Source organism: Chrysemys picta, chromosome 4 (assembly GCF_011386835.1).
Source record: "Chrysemys picta bellii isolate R12L10 chromosome 4, ASM1138683v2, whole genome shotgun sequence".
Taxonomy (NCBI): domain Eukaryota; kingdom Metazoa; phylum Chordata; order Testudines; family Emydidae; genus Chrysemys; species Chrysemys picta.
Window position 1 is genome coordinate 124,167,667 of NC_088794.1, and position 17,241 is coordinate 124,184,907.

General features: G+C 43.0%; 1 long non-coding RNA gene across 1 annotated transcript in view; it reads left to right on the forward strand.

The window, feature by feature from the left end:
- The first annotated feature begins 872 nt into the window (after positions 1-872).
- Positions 873-17,241, forward strand: part of LOC135983452 (uncharacterized) — a 64,167-nt gene continuing 47,798 nt past the window's right edge. The window contains exon 1 of the long non-coding RNA XR_010601132.1: positions 873-1,157. This is a non-coding gene — a long non-coding RNA (uncharacterized LOC135983452). The remainder of the gene's footprint in view (positions 1,158-17,241) is intronic.

Consider the following 17,241-nt stretch of genomic DNA (forward strand, 5'->3'; position numbering starts at 1 on the left):
ATTTTCACTCCCAATTTCCTCTTTCTATAATTAACATTGCCCATGCTTCCTGTTGGAGGGTTAATAATATCACTAACCTACTCATTAGTGGATTTGGGGGAGGGATAGGCCACAGGGGACATTGTTGTCCCAAACTGCAGCACCATAACCAGAATAGAAGAGCTCTGGTGGCAGTTCTACCCCCTCCCTCTTGAGGCCCCACCCCTGGCCAGGTCAGAGGCTGGAAGACAGCCACAGCTCAGTAGTACAGGGTAGCTGCTATTCTGGATGGTTCCATGGACATCGTATTCCCCTCTCTGCTGCTGGCGCCTGGTTTGTGGCTGCTTCTCAGCCCGCACCTAGCCTTCCTTGAATGCTTGTACAGCTGGTAAGAACCACCCAGGCAGGGGGACCCAACTCATGGGCAGACAGAGCGCTCAGGGAGCAGTGACTGGGGGGACCCTCCCAGAACACTGCCCCTAGGTACTCTTCTCTCTGTATCCTGAGCTACCCTCCTGCCTGTGTACAGCCCACGCCTGCCTCCACACAGCTCCTAGCTACCCCCTGCCTACACCCTGAGCAGTTTTCTAACTTTTTGAGGTGAGCCCTTCCCTCTGGGCTATAGTTTTCAGTTGTGTGCTGCACTACCCCCATTGGGCTGGGTGGCCTGCTGAGGTGAGTCGGGGGTGGAGGTGATACCATGGCACTCCCTCCCCAGGTCCTGCTGTGCAGAGCTGGCCTGAGCCCTGTTGGGCCCTGCCACCCCAAATATAAAAGTCAAACTACTATATATCGACTACAAAATGTTTCAGGGTTAGGGAAAACAGCCTGCTTCTGGGCTCAGCTTCTCCCAACTCACCCAGGACACATGGTCTTTTGTAAAGCACCTGCCCTGATTGCTTGCCCTCATGGAATCTGACACCCCAGCAACAGGGAATCTACTAGGGCAGACCCAAAACTACCACACCCAACTCCAGAAGCTTCTGGATGTGGAGTACTAAATCTGCCTAGCAACAATGACTCAGACACAACTCACTCCTAACCCCCTCTCCCCCAGGTCTCTTAAAGAGATATCTCCCTACTTGGAGTTATAAAAGCAGCCGGAAAGTGGGCAGAAAGCCAGAGAAGCACTTGTTGTGTGGACCTAGAAGGAAGCCAAGAGGGAGACCTTTTTTTAGGTAAATAACTAGCTAGAAGGAGTCTTGGATTTTGTATAAGGAAACTGTCTTCTCTTGCTCATTCCTATTCTGTTCAGGTAAACAGGACTTTGTGTACATGTTTTGTAAATAAACAGGTTTGCAGCAAAGAAATACCCTGATTTGCTTAATAATTTTCTGCTTCTAACAGAAGCAACCTCCAAGGCCCCTGAATAATGACTAATTGCTTGGGCCAAAAGGGGCAGCAGCATAGATCCTCATTTAGGTGCCTAACTCCCATTGATTTGTAATGGAAGTTAGGCACCTAGATATCTTTGAGGATCTGGGCTAACAGACCCTATCATTTATACTTAAGGGAAATAGAGAAGCCCATTCTGCTGAGAAATGAGGAGAAGTAGGGGTTAGTGAAAGAGGATGCGTTTGGGTGTGTGGAATAATCCTAAGGTGTTTGCAGCTGAGCCACTTTAATCATTAGGGGCTGAAAGCTGGGGGGATGCTAGAAAGAAAGCTACAATTTAGAAGCTGGACTAAAAAAGCAAACAGTAGGATAAGAAATAAAAATATACCTGTCTGTCTGAACTCAAGCCTTTGTGGTCTGACTTGCATATCTCAGGATTTATAGCAGTTCCATGACACTGAGCGGAAGCAGAACTGAGGTAAGTCCTATCCTGGCAGGCCCCCAAAGAAAGCCATTTGCTTGCCTCATTGTTGCCTGTGTTCATTTAAATTAGAATGTGGATTATTTTCCTGACTTTTATTTGTTTTAAATATTTTTTTCATGTTAGTGTTCCCCCAAAGGGAAAGAGGAACTGAAGGTGAGGGTATGGCATGGAGAGGTTTGTCTATAGGAAAATCTCAGGCTTTTTAGTTGCCTAAGAAGAAAATCCTTCTTTGAAGGTTGAGAGAATGTATTGGATTAACTCAGTCAAAGTCAATGGAAAGAATGTTGTGTTCGACTTAGTAAATGATTTGTACCTGACAAAAACAGTTACTAAGAAAGATTTCGTCAACTGGGAGGAAATGGTGACTCCCAGTTTTGAAGCGGAGGAAGTTTGGCTGCAGTGCTTGTTTATACAGGGCCATAGATTAAATATGAGCTTTTTGGGATTGTTCCCAAGACACACTGTGTCTGGAAAACAACAACAACGAGGAGTCCTTGTGGCACCTTGGAGACTAACAAATGTATTTGGGCATAAGCTTTCATGTGCTAGAACCCACTTCATCAGATGTCTGAAGATATTATTTGAAACCATCCTCTCCAACTTCAGTGACTGGAATGATAATGTATGCAATTATTATGGTAGCACCTGGTGGGTCCTATTGAGCCAGGCACTGTACAGACACATAACAAAGACAGTTGCAGTTGTGGAAGCTATTGCAGTGCTTATGCTACTGTACAGTGAGATAGAAATTGGAGAGCTTGATAAGCCTTATCTATGCTTGACCTGGGCTTAGCATTAGTATCGACTTGTCACACATGTGGACAGATTCTCAGCTGGTGTGACTCAATGTGAGCTATGCTGTGGGGGTGGGACTCATATCTGTAGTGATTCCAGGCAGTGCTGCCTCCTGTAGAACTGCCATAGTTTAAGAAGTCACCCAGGACTGTCCAAGTTACTCCAGTGGTCACACTGCCCACCCTCAGCAGCCTAGAATTGTGAGGGTGCATAGGCAACATTCAGTCTTCTAGTTTCCAGGCCATCAGTTCAAGGTAAACCCTAGTACGAGGTTTCCCTTGCTGTTTGCACGTTAAATTCTGGTCTCCTTCCAGTTGCAAATAATTTAGTCACAAGACACTCTGTGTTTTCCTCTAGTGGGTGAAAGTAGTGCAGTTTTTATGGAAGAATTGAGTCTTTCCCCACAGCTGGAGTGTTCTCCTCTCTCTTTGAGTCAGATCCTCCTCATCAGAGCTCTGCATAGCTGAGGAGGGGAGTAGGAAAAAATGGATTTAAAAATCACTTCTGTTTGCTCAGTCCCCAGGCAGCTGGAGCCGTTTGTCATAATTCAAAGCAGCAGGGCCTTATTGGAAATCCAGCTATCCCCTGGAGACTGTTACACTGGCCACAGATCACTGGAATACAGTGATGCTTTGACTACAGCCCATACTGTTCCTATGTTCAGGGGCAGGCATTGAGAATGGGTGACATAGTCGATGTAGTTGGCTGTGCACCAGCATTAGGGCTATCAGTAGTCACTTGTAGAAGTAGGGTCTGGTTAAGAATAGAAACAGCCATTAGTTTCATTAGTAAGATTTTTGCCCTCCAAACTGCTAGTACACAACATTAGCCTTTTTTCTTTTGCCCTGAATCTTCACAATTACAACACTTCATACCCTCTGATGGGGAAAGATTCTTTCTATTGTATCCTCTTAAAGGCCACAATGAAATGTCACTTGCCAGTGTGATGAAAGCTTGGTGCCTAATGAAGAAAATCTGCTTGAGGGGGGCCTCCCACTGTTGCAGGCTAGAGGATTGGAAGTAATTGAATTTCTGAATATCTTTTTATTCTAGATATAAATCCTCCCACAAGCTTCAAGAAAAAAGTGGCCTATTAAGCACAAAAATAATCAGCCAAAACCAGACATGGGCTGTTACTGGGAAGAAAACAGAACTCTCATGAGTTACCTTCTAAACTCCCCGAGGTGACATGACTCTCAAAAGGATATAATCCAACATGTCTCATGCGGCAACCTGTGCCTTCGATCTTGAATGTAGGACCATACTCACAGTATGGAGCACTGTATCCTGAAAGGCAGTGACTCTGAAAAGGAGCTCCTAATGCAATGCTGTGACAAAAAAGCTACTCTAATCCTTGTATAAACAATAGAATATTGAGGATGGTAAACCCAGGGTTGTGAGTTCAATCCTTGAGGGGGGCCATTTAGGGATCGGGGGCAAAAATCTGTCTGGGGCTTGGTCCTGCTTTGAGCAGGGGGTTGGACTAGATGACCTCCTGAGGTCCCTTCCAACCCTGATATTCTACGATTCTGTGATATTACCCCTGTTCACAACACTGCTGGGGCCACTACCGTTATACTGTGTCTCATTCTGGTTTCCATGCTTTTAAAAGGATGTTGAAAAACTGGAGAGGGTTCAGGGAAGACCCACAAGAATGACTGATCTGGAAAACACACTTTGAGCTCCTTTAGTTTCTCATTGTAATCTGTTTAGTTTAAGAGAAGATTAAGAGTGATTGATACCTGCAGAGAGAGGAAAATATCTGATCACTGAGGACTCTTTAATTCAGCAAAGACATAATAAGATCCACAACAAGTGGCTGGAAATTCCAGTCCACAAAATTCAAACTGGAAAGAAGACTTTTTTTTTTTTTTTTAAAGTGTGTGATTAGCCAATGAAACAGATTACAAAGGGATGTGGTAAATGCTCCACCATTTTTAGTTTTTTAATCCATATTGGATATGTTTTTAGATATTCCCTTGTTCAGCCACAAGTTATTGGGCTAGATTCAGGAATTACTGGGTTGTGTTGTACAGATGGTCAGATTAGATTATCATAATGATCCCTTCAGGACTTAAAAATCCATGAGTTTTACTAACTGTTCCATTGACTCTGAGTATTGTCTCAGTGATTGACAGAAATGGAGGGAATAACTTCATAATTAATCATCTGCCTGAAAAGTGGGCAGCAACTTTATTACCATACTCTCTGGTTGCCTTAGAGCATTTTATTTTAGTTCTTTGTTCTCTTACAATGACAGGGAGAAGGGGAATAGGACTGGGGGAACATAAGGAAACATGGGCATCTCTCATTGAGGAAATTGAGGTTTGGCTGCTTTTATTTAGTGGTAGACGAAAAATGCAGAAGTTGGAAATTATTTTATTTGTATTGGGGGACAGGCTACACTAATAATTCATCCCTTTCTTTTCTACTTTAATCTGCTTTTTTCTTTAATCTCAGAATTTCTTGAGTCCTATATAAATTTGACACTTAGCAGTATTTTGATGAGACACTAGTGCGATGTTAATGACTCCTGGCTTGTTGTATCTTGTTTGCTTTTTACACAGCATATTTTGTGGTGTAGGAGACCCCAAAACATCTAGTCATTAAAGGGTGAGTTTACTACAATAGAAGATTGGGACTCTGCCTCTCTGGGACTCTGCTGTGTAGCAAAGACATTAAGCCTAACTAAACACAGGAAATGATTCAAAACTAACTATAAATGAGAGCCTTTCCAGATAAGAAATCAAAGATAAAACAGAATAAACCTGAGTATAAGAAAAAAGTTATTCAAAGTATTTGGAGGTACAACAGAAAAATAGACGTAAGAAGCAAAGCCAGGGGACTCTTTAGGGGTCCAATGGATCTGACTGTGCTGTAATTAAACACCTATGGCTGGTCCTGCTGATTTGTGCTTGTGGGGCTCCGGCTAAGGGACTGTTTAATTGTGGTGTAGACATTTGGGCTCAAGCTGGGGTCTGAGCTCTAGGACCCTCCCCCCTTGTTGGGTCCCAGAGCCTGAGTTCCAGTCCTAGCCCTAATGCCTACACTGCAGTTAAACAGTACCTTAGCCTGAGCCCTGCAAGCCTGAGTAAGCTGACGCAGGCCAGCTATGGGTTTTTAAGTGCAGTGTAGACACATCCTTTGAGGCTAGGGGGTCCCCTGACTCTTTGGTTAAAGGCAGATGTCAAGGCCAGTTCTCTTGTAACAACAGTAAGGCTGAAATTTTGGAAACTTTGGTGCCTGAAGGCAAGATTTTCAAGAGTGACTAATGATTTTTGGCTGACCATCTTGAGGCAGGAGTCTTAAAAGAATATGATTTCCAGAAGATGGGTGCTGAACACCCTTCTGAAAATCAGGTCCCTATAAAGTCTCACATCAATAGTCACTTTTGAAAATCTTGACTCTTGAGCAATATTTATGCATATAAATAAGTAGTTTGGTATTTCAGAGGTGCTAACCACTGAAATCAGTGGGAGAGAGAACCCCAAATTTATTTTTAAAATCTCATATTTTAAGCCAAACACACTATTTGTTTATTCGGGTGGGGCAGGAGACAGATTCGTGATTTTTTTTTTTTGAATACTTGGGTTTGACGATACCAGGAGTTGAGTGCTGAGCACCTCAATCAGTTATTTAATCTAAGTATAGGTTTTAGGGACTGACTTCATTCCCTTATGTCTCTAGTGTAACTAGGGTCTGAATGAGCGCTCCTCTGACATCTAGTGATGAGTTGGGGGGCAAAGACCATATTTGCTGGGTTCAGTAGTAGAACCTGAGAATGTGGCATTGCAGAGCGTGACCGGTAGCAGCAGCACCAGAGTGAGTGATGGTGCCAGAGTGAATGACGGTAACTGTGATGTCAGTTGCAGCGGCAGCAACTGAGGCACTGCTCAGTGCTCCACCCTCCTATGGTGGGAAGTGAACCCACACAAATGCACCTCTGAACTCTGGGTCTTTGCCTGACCAAGGACAGCCAACTGTGAGCGGAGTGCAGTGGAGGGAGATGCGAGTGATTGTGCTAAAGGGACATTGGTTCATGGGATGAGTAAAGGGTGGAAAGACACTGCTCAATGCATTGTGGGGTCAGGTTGGCTTATGATCACATGTTTTTGAATGTGATTGTTGTGTTTTCCCAAACCAATGCTTGGTTCCCGTTCCCTTTTAATTAAAGTTCTCTTCTGTTATACACTGACACAGTGCTTGCAAGTGGCTAAGTATTCTCTCTCAGAGGCACCCAGTAGTGATGGTAAATTTTCCCAGATTATTGAGCTGGTTCTGTGTTGTAGTGTTAGGAGAAACCCCTAAATATGAAACCCGGCCCTTGTTGCTGTTGACTCCACCGGGCAGAAGGGTTGCACTAGCTATCTTTGTGGTGTGCGTGCGTGCGTGTGTGTGTGTGTGTGTGGGGGGGGAAATCCTAAAAAAAAAAAAAAGTAACTGTTTGAAGGTTACTGTGATACTGCAATGCCTTTGCGCTATTGAAAACCACACCTGTATAGCCCTTTGTTTTCTGAAGAGGCCTCCAGTATAAATATTAATGTTTTTAATTTAATTCCCTGCTGTCTGATTCCAGTAATCACTGGAGACAAGGAACTGCAGTGATGCAGTGGAGAATCAGGACCAATGTTTGTGGATACTTTTTCGCTATTTAACAACTCTTGGAGTTGTGTACACACTGGAAAAGCTAAATATAACATGAAGTTTTAAAGTTTCTCTGCTGTGGTGAGATATTATGCAGAACTTGTAATAAAGAAAGAAAAATAACAAGAGGACGTGTGTAACCAGCCGGAGCTCTCGAGTAGAGCTCCAGTAAATATCTTTAAACCTGCAATCCTGGCACACCCTGTGGGGCTGAAGCCCCAGATGGGATGGTGGGGGAGTCTCTGGGAAATAGTATGAGAATTTAAGCCCTGTGAGTAACAACTAAAATATGCTAGCTAAATATTGTTGGCTGCAAAAGTCTGAAGGGGGTAAGAACTGGAAGTTGGTAGGATGAGAAGGGGATATAGAAGAACACCAGAGGAATTGCTATCTTGTTCAACTTTAGACTGGATACGGGGACTTGTGTTAAACACAAAAGACAAAACTAAACTATTCTCCTCACTCATAGTGGGGTTTGATTCACGTTGATGTGAAGGCTATGTAGGTACCAAAGCGGTGTGAAGGCACCTCACTCCACAGTGATGGTAGTAGGCGTTGAAGCTCAAAACCTTTTTACACCCACTTCAGCAGATTGATGACACCTCCAGCCTCATCAACCTTCATTCAGTAGTCATGGTGGAGTGGGCTAGTCAACTGAACTCTAGACTAGTTCCATCCACCACAGAGTGCAACTATTGTGAGGAAAAGCTAGTTTTGTTTTACTCCTGGCTTTAGTAATGGAAGCTTTTTATAGAGTTGTCTTTGGGATTGCAGATGAGCAATTCATAGGAGACTGTGTGCTCCTTAGATGCAGATGGCTACTTAGGGTACGTCTACACTTACCTCCGGGTCTGGCGGCAGGCAATCGATGTTCTGGGATCGATTTATCGCGTCTGGTCTAGACATGATAAATCAATCCGGGATCGATCCCGGAAGTGCTCGCCGTCGACGCCGGTACTCCAGCTCGGCAAGAAGAGTACGCGGCATCGACGGGGGAGCCTCCCTGCCGCGTCTGGACCTGCGGTAAGTTTGGACTAAGGAACTTCGAATTCAGCTACGTTATTAACGTAGCTGAATTTGCGTACCTTAGTCTGAAGTGGGGGGTTAGTGTGGACCAGGCCTTAGTGTGGACTTTTGGCACATGGTGACTTGTGATCAGGTTGTGGTTTCTTAAACAATCTTTAATCTCTGTTCTAGGAAATCATGCTTTTCACCAGTGGTTGCTATGGTGATAGGAGAATGGTCTAGGTATCAAGTTATTTTCTTGGCGGCAGCATCTGAAAAGAGGAGGCTAACGTGTGTGGGTGTAACTTGGCTTCACTCTGAGCACACTCACTATAAACATATATGCATATGTTGTTAGGAAGTCAATTAACTGCCTCTTAGAGGAAATATATTAAAGGTTTGATCTGAAACCCAGAAATCAAGAAACGAAATTTAAAAGGGCCCTTTCAAACTAGGTGGCAGGCTAGCCTAATGTTTAAGTTGCAGTCCTGGGATTTAGGACACCAGGGTTCAATTCCCTGCTCCACCACAGACTTTTCTGTGTGATCTTGAACAAGTCACTTGGTCCCTCTGGGTCTCAGCTCCCCATCTTTAAAAGAGAGGAGTAATATTGTCCCCATCTTGCAGGGGGGCTGTGAGGATAAAAACACTAAAGATTGTGAGGTGATCCGATACCATGGTAATGGACCTTGTAAGTACCTAAGATAGGTAGGCTATGAGTCTGAACTAATTATATCTAGCTATCTTTTTGCTGACTTTTTGTTTAAAAAAAAAAAATGCAATTAACCCCCTCCCCCAGTACCCCAATGCTCATGAGTAACCCTTATAAGGCTTACTTTGTACAAAGATCATTACAATAGGATGTGAATCGGGTATATTTTGTCAGCCTTATCTGCAATACAGGAATACTTTTCTTTCCTACTGTGCAGAAGGTTTTGAGTATCGGCATTATTTGAAACCATTTAGATTGCCCCAAAGAACTTCCTGACTCGGTGTCTGTTTGGGGGGATTCCAACCAAGCTCACTTCATTCTTTCTTCAGGGTACAAACTGTGGACCTGATTCTCCTCTGACTTATACCAGTGTAAATCAGGAGTAATTCTGAAGTAAAAGAAATTACATTGCTGTAAAGTCACCAAATGAAATTAATAGGCAGCAGGTTTAAAACAAACAAAAGGAAGTATTTCTTTACCCAATGCACAGTCGACCTGTGGAACTCTTTGCCAGAGGATGTTATGAGGGCCAAGACTATTCATGGAGGATAGCCATTGATGGACCTATTAGCCAGGATGGGCAAGGATGGTGGTCCCTAGCCTCTGTTTGCCAGAAGCTGGGAATGGGCTGGAAGATACGGGAATTGCGATAGCTGACATGAGAGGTCAAGGCTACAATAATGGTGCCAAATGTGAGAGAAAAGAACAGAGGAGTGCAGACACGGATCCAAGAGTTAAACCCTCGAGTTTTTTTGTCCCATGCAGTTCTCATTCATTGAACTTGGTGGTCAGTGATGCAGCATCAGCTTTTAGTGAGGCTGTTGAATTTTTTAATGTAATTCAAAGCATCTATGTATTTTTCTCTGCATCAACTCATCAATGGCAAATTTTGAAGCAACATCTGGGAACATCCTCTCTGACACTGAAACCACTTGAGTGCCACATGATAGGAAAGTCGAGTGGAGGCAATAAAGCCTATTAAACACCAAATTGGGAAGACAGATGATCCCATACTTGCCATTATGGAGGATAATGCTATGACAGGAACTGTTTGTGGGAGAGCAGTGGCAGAGGGAAATGGAATCACCAGAAACATAACTTCCAATTTCTGTGTGGCTTAGTGTTGTGGCATGACATGCTTACAACATTTATTTCAAACAATGAGAGTCTCCAAGGTGTTGACCTTGATATATCTGGAGCAATGGAACAACTGGACAAAGCAAAGTCATACCTACAATCTTACCAGTCAGATGAGGAATTTCAATACGTTCTGAAGAGTACACAGAAGTTGGCAGAGGAACTTCACACTGAAATTATTTTCCCTTCCCCCACCCCTGGGCTCCTACTCCGCTCTCTACAAGGCTCTTGCCCCTTCTGCTTTTTCCTATTTTAAGAATGTGTTTCATTGCTCCCTCACTGTGACTGCAGGTGCCATAGACAAGGGAGTGCCACATGTGGCCACACTATTCATATGTCCCTAAAACCAAATCTGCTGGTGGTGCTGCATCTCATCTTACCACCCCCCCGTCCCCCAAGCTGAGCAGATGAGGATGACAACAGGAGCCAGAGGTACTCTACATGTGCAATTATCAAGTGCCCTACATAGCTTCCGCTTCCTCCTAGGGAGAAAAAAATAAAACCAGGGTTTGTTTGTTTTTTTGCGGGGTGGGAGGGATTTTGAACAATGGCAGTATTGGGAATCTGAACAATGGCAGTATAGTAGCAAATGAGAGTAAAGAAATGAAACTGACACATTTAATTTTGTTTTCTAAGCTAATGGAAACACAAAAAGGTAAATAGGCAGCAGCATAAATGGCAAAGATTATTTGTTAATCTAAGTGCTGACTGTGCATTGTGTTCTAAAACATACAAAGACAGTCCCTGCCCTGAGGAATTTACAATAAAAAAGCACTCAGTAAATTAAATGTTAGAATCAGTTGATTTTAGGCATTCATAGGGCATTAATCATTATAATATGTAGGTGTGGGGAAAAAATCTATTCACTCTTAATAATCTGAGGTTTTGTGGTTCGTGAGAGGCAAATCATCTTTTGAGTCTGCTGTGCTGACTGTTCCTTTTTAAACTAAAAGGAACACTACTGACTTTCGGGGAGGGGCCTTACTCATTGGAAAACAATCTCTCTTCACCTACACACCTTGATCACTGTTCCACTTCTAATTGTATACATGAATAAACAGGGTAGTTTGTCAGTGTGAGCCATCTTGGGCACATTCATCCACCATCAAACTGTCATAATGAGAGTTGATTAATATTTTGTGATGCTCTGTCATCTTTGATAATGGTAAAGAGAATTATGTGACAGGTTGTCATTTCTGTTTGCTCACATATAATTAGTTTCCATCCCATTAAACACAATACATAATAGTTGCGTCTTTGGGGGGGAAAACAAATAGTTTGGAAATCTTCAAGTTGGTATTTTTCTTGAGTGATAAGTAAAAGAGTAGATAGAGACCACTCATCTCTCAAGCACATTTTAAGACAGTAAATTATTCTGAAAAAGATAATCACTTCACCTATGTACAGCATAAAATTCAGCATCTGTGGTGTTCAGAATATCTTCTTTCCAGCATGCAAATAATGTACAATAGCATAAGCAGTTGGTAAATGATCCTCAATTTATAAGGCAGCAATGTAGTCACTTTGGAACAGATTTGAACACCCTCAAACTCTGCATTCTATAATTTCATACAACATGTGCAAGATTGTATTTTCAGAGTAAGTTTACCCTACAGAACTTGACCGAGGTTTTCAGGTATTGACTCTGAACCCTTTTGAATGCCAGAGAGATTCCTAGAACTAGGCCAGTTGTCAGTACCTTAAAAAAAAATTAGAATATATGTGGGACAGATTAAAATGAAATTTCTCTTATACAGATATGGTGATTGTTGGTTCTGCTTTGAATCATGTGCATAAAACAGATCCTCCCTATTACAGTGTAGAATCTGTATGAAAATGAACAGTTTGTATCACCACCATTCAGCAAATGAAGTTTCACTCATGCACAAATGGCAAACATCTCTGACTCCAAAGAGCTCGGAAGGGCAGCTATATCAGCAAATAGAGATTTATCCCAGAACAGGGTTCCTCAGTCATTTTCAGAATGCAGATTGCATCTTAATTGAGAGTGTCACCTAAAAACCTCTCTTTTGCTCACAGAGCTGTGCAGCCCAGTTTCTCTACCATTCACATTACATCACTATGAATACTAAAGCAGTTGCTCACGTGCAGCAGTAATATGAGGAAAGCATTTCTTGGATTTTTAGCAGTCTTTAATGCTTTGTTCTTTTTGAAAAAGTTAATCCCCCATCTCCTTTAGCTGTTAATATCTCCCTCCCATTCCCTCTATTCTCCCCTCTCTCTGCTTCCTTGATGCTGTATGCTCTTTCTTCTCCAATCACTTCTCTCCAGTGCATGGTGCCTAACAACCTCGTTCTGTTATCTCCACTGTCCCCTGGATAAAAGTGCCCTGTTCCCTTCTCCTCTGTGCATCCCTGCTGTCCTTGTGGTGCTGGTGGCTCTGGTCCTTGAGGGTGACTTCTGTTTCCTTTTCCACTTTTACATAGCAGTGGTCTATGCTATGCTGGCTACTCCTTCTGTTTCCAAATGTTTATAGGGTTCTAAGCTCTACTCTTCAGCTAGAACCTGGACACAAATAGAAGGATACAAGTGGAAGAGGTAGCATCATGTGACTAGCCAACTTTCCAAGACCATCAGCAAGTGCTCTGCAGTTCACTCTGGAAACCGGTCTCTTAGCATAATTAAAGAAATCCAGGTGTGACTGGGGAGCCACGTGAGGTCACTCAATTAGGGTGAACTGCAAAGAATGAGGCAGGCAATCCCCAAAGCTGGGGATATTTCAATACTTAAATTTACGAAGCTAGTCTATAAGTGCCACAGGACTCTTTGCTGCTTTTACAGATCCAGACTAACACGGCTACCCCTTTGACGGAAATAGGATATCACTGTATTCACCTCTATTTGAAATGTATAGCAAATCATCTGCAAATGATGGAAAAACAGGCAATTGCCTTATGTTAAACCAGTTTTGTAGGTTATTTTCCCCCCGCCCCCAGCTGTCAGCAGAATGATTCTATAGAAATGCTAATCCATTTTCTAGACGTTAAGTAGTCATCACTGTTGCACAAATTCAAACATAGCTATTTCCTAATGATTTATTGTTTAGAAGTATGTAAAAAATTAGATGAAATCCTGGCCCCATTGAAGTCCATTACAAATCAATGGGGCCAGGAGTTAATCCATAAAATTCAGGTTAACTCACATGACGTGCATCAGCATCTCCAGCAGCTGCATTATGTTGTTATCGCTCTTGTCCTTTTTCCCTGTTCTCCCTAGATACTTATATAGCTCCCATCACCACAGTACACAAGTACCTAAGCCTTATTTCCTTATAATTTGTCTATATTTCTGACATCATGTCTCAAGTTAAAGCTCCTTGGGGCAAGGATAGTAGGCCTAATTTTGATCTCCTTATCACTAGCTTTACACATGTCAGCTCAATTGATTTCAATGGACTTACTTCTGATTTACACCGATGTCAGTGAGATCAGAATCAGGCCCATTGTCCCTTACTTCTCTGCAAAATACTATAAATATACATGGCTCTATCGGAATTATATGATGAAAAGCATTTCTTAATGGAGGTTGAAATTGATTTACTGACCCGTAGTAGCATACACATGAATCCCTTAATTTTGGGACACTCCCAAGAAAGATATCCTCACACCTGCCTGACAAAACCAAGATGGTATGAGTAGTATGAATGGAATGTCTTATTCAATCCGTTTGCTTGCTGCAACCGAGAGAATTACTATAGAGCATGTTGACTTAGTTTTCTTAATCTTAAAAGCATTGGCTTGAGAACCCTTGTACACTGATAGAATGGTGACTAATGTTTTAAGACTGCTGCATTTCTGGAACTAGTTCTCAGAAATCCAACAGGTAGACACAGAACCACAGAGAATGGAGGAAGAAGAAAGACTTGTGGAATGGGAAGAGAACATGGGAGAGACCTTAAATAATTATAAACTTGGTGCTAAATCTTCTGTCAAAGCCCACTTAGCCCTCAATGAACCAGGTTGGTGGGGATCAGCAGGGGTTAAGAATCCTTCTTTGCCACCTAGGTCCACTTCATAGCTGCACCTCCACTTCATAAAGCACAATGCCATTGGATCCGTTCAGGGAACCCCCATGAAACGGGGCTCCATGGTGTACCAAGAGCATGGGCCCATAGCATGAACTGTACTGGGGTCTGATCCTGCGTCTACTGAAGTCAATTGCAAAACTCCCATTTACTTCAGTGTTGAAAGATTTAGTCCCACTCCTGCTACCTCTCCCCCAGCCCTCATGCATCAGAAGGCTACTCTAGTTCTGCTTGATTTGCAACCCATGGCTATTGAGGAGGGGGCAAGATTTTCCCTGTAGTAAGTGTGACATAGAGGTTCTTTGGCAAAGGTTCCACTGTTCTTTGCAAACAATTGTCATCTCAGACCTGACAAACTCTCTAGACTAAACGTATGTCTTGCAGGGTATTTATCCATAAAGAGTAACATGAAAGCTTGTAACTTGTCAAGATTCATAATCATTGCAAGATGTATGTATGGGTAATATTTAAGGAATCCTGTATTTATATTGAAAGTATGCTTTATGGACTTGAAGTAAAAGTTAGTCATCAGGGGACAAGATGTCTCCGTGATGGCCCATTCAAGCACGAGGGAGTTGCCAATCCATCCTGGTTGGCTAGTGATGTAATGCAAAGCTCAGTTGTTCAGACGTAGTCTTGGGATGGAGCATCAATGGAAAACTATCAAAGACAAGTGCAAACAATTGAAACCATCTGGAGGCAGTGCTGGCGCTAGGTGTAAGCAGGCTAAGCAATTGCTTAGGGTCTTGAGCAGCGCAAGGCGGCCCACATTTGCTTTTTTAGTTTGTGATTGGGGGGGGGGAGAGGGACAAAAATATTCCTGTTTAGGGCCACCAATGGGTTAGCACCACCTCTGCCTGGAGGTAAAAAAGGACCGTTACAACAGATAGTGGTTTTGCCCTCTCTGTGAATAAAGACAAAGACTGATTTGCAGATGATACTAAACTGGGGGGAGAGGTAGATACACTGGAGGGTAGGGATAGGATACAGAGGGACCCAAACAAATTAGAGGATTGGGCCAAAAGAAATCTGAGTTTCAACAAGGACAAGTGCAGAGTCCAGCACTTAGGACAGAAGAATCCCATGGACTGCTACAGGCTAGGGACCGAATGGCTAGGCAGCAGTTCTGCAGAAAAGGACCTAGGGATTACAGTGGATGAAAAGCTGGATATGAGTCAACAGTGTGCCCTTGTTGCCAAGAAGGCTAATGGTATTTTGGGCTCTATTCGACATTGGTGAGGCCTCATCTGGAGTACTGTGTCCAATTTTGGGCTCCACACTACAAGAAGGATGTGGAAAAATTGGAAAGAGTCCAGTGGAGGGCAACAAAAATGATTAGGGGGCTTCGGCACATGACTTATGAGGAGAGGCTGAGGGAACTGGGATTGTTTAGTCTCCAGAAGAGAAGAATGAGGGGGGATTTGATAGCTGCTTTCAACTACCTGAAAGGGGTTCCAAAGAGGATGGATGTAGGCTGTTCTCAGTGGTAGCAGATGACAGAACAAGGAGTAATGGTCTCAAGTTGCGGAGGGGGAGGTTTAGGTTGGATATTAAGAAAAACTTTTTCACTAGGAGGGTGGTGAAGCACTGGAATGGGTTACCTAGGGAAGTGGTGGAATCTCCTTCCTTAGAGGTTTTAAGGTCATGCTTGACAAAGCACTGGCTGGGATGATTTAGTTGGGGATTGGTCCTGCTTTGAGAAGGGGATTGGACTGGATGACCTCCTCAGGTCTCTTCCAACCCTGATATTCTATGATTCAGTATATGAGAGGAGGGAGAAAGACCCTCTGCATCTTTTTTTTTTTTCTTCTGAGGAGACATCTTGGGGAGCAGGGATGTTCTCATGGGGAAAAATTGTATCCTGCTTCCTGTGAAGCCAGCCAGCTCTGCAACAGACTGAACATTGTGAGGGAAACCTACTTCATTAGATAGGAAAGGTAACTATTAATATGTGTAGATCCAGGTTAGTGTGTTGTGGTGGTTTTTTTTTTTTTAATAGGTATTGTAACCATTTTGTGTCCACCACTGTCCCTTGTTTCTAGTTCACTCTTTCTTTCTAAAATAAACCTACATTTATCGTATTATAAGTGCTTCGTGGTTTACAGGAGCGGTGATTTTTAGATAATGCTAGTAAAAGGGAGTATGCATCTTCTTTGGGAGCAGAGGATCTGGGATTTCTGTGAAGAACCAATGTCAGGGGTTGGACGTCACAGAGGAATAATTCAAAGGTACTCTGTGACTGGTGTGCAAAATCTGCAAAGCGAAGAAAGGACTGGCATAGTCCAGAGGAGAGTGTTTGAGTGACTGACAGGTTGGGGGTGCTAGCCTAACACTCAGCCACCATGGGCAAGACTCCCTGCTTCCAGTGAAAGGAGATAAGGTGATTCACAGTCCTGAGAGCCATCACAGTAAGTAATTCACAAGCCATGCTATCTGTAACTATCAGCACTTTCATGGGAGATGTCCAAGGAACTAGGCATCTGATTGTCCACAAACCCTTGTGCTAGGTGGGTGTAAAATGTCACCAAATGAGAATGGCAGCATTTTCCATCCACTTTGTATAGGTATAAATGACAATACGAGGTGCAAGGAAGTAGAGAAGCAGGACTTGGGTGTTACTGAAAGAGGTGCTGCTGATTTAATAAGTTGCACTCTTCCTTTTGAGCCAGTACCCCAGGATGGTATTAGGAAGCACCAGCAGTATAGCACCCCTATCTGTGAGATGTGATGTTAAAAAACCAAACATCAACAAAAACCTCTAGGTCCTGATTGCTTATAGCTATTAAGGATCTCGCAGTGGTTTTTGTTTGTTTGTTTTTTTGTTTTTGCAAGAGTAGGATTATTAACTTTGGGCTCCAGCCCAAATTTCAGTTTGAGGGGTAGCTTTATTTTGTTGCATAACTACCCCATGCCTTTGCAATGTCAACTTGAATAAAGCCTCCTCTTTCATTTCCTATCCTAAACTGTTGTGGGTTGTTGCTGCCCCTTGTTAGACATCTGTTGCCACCCCAGAGGTGGCTGTATATCAATGGTGCCTGATGCTAAACTTTGTGCTTTGTATTTGCCTTGATAAAACACTTCTGAATGAAAAGTGCTGGTAAACTG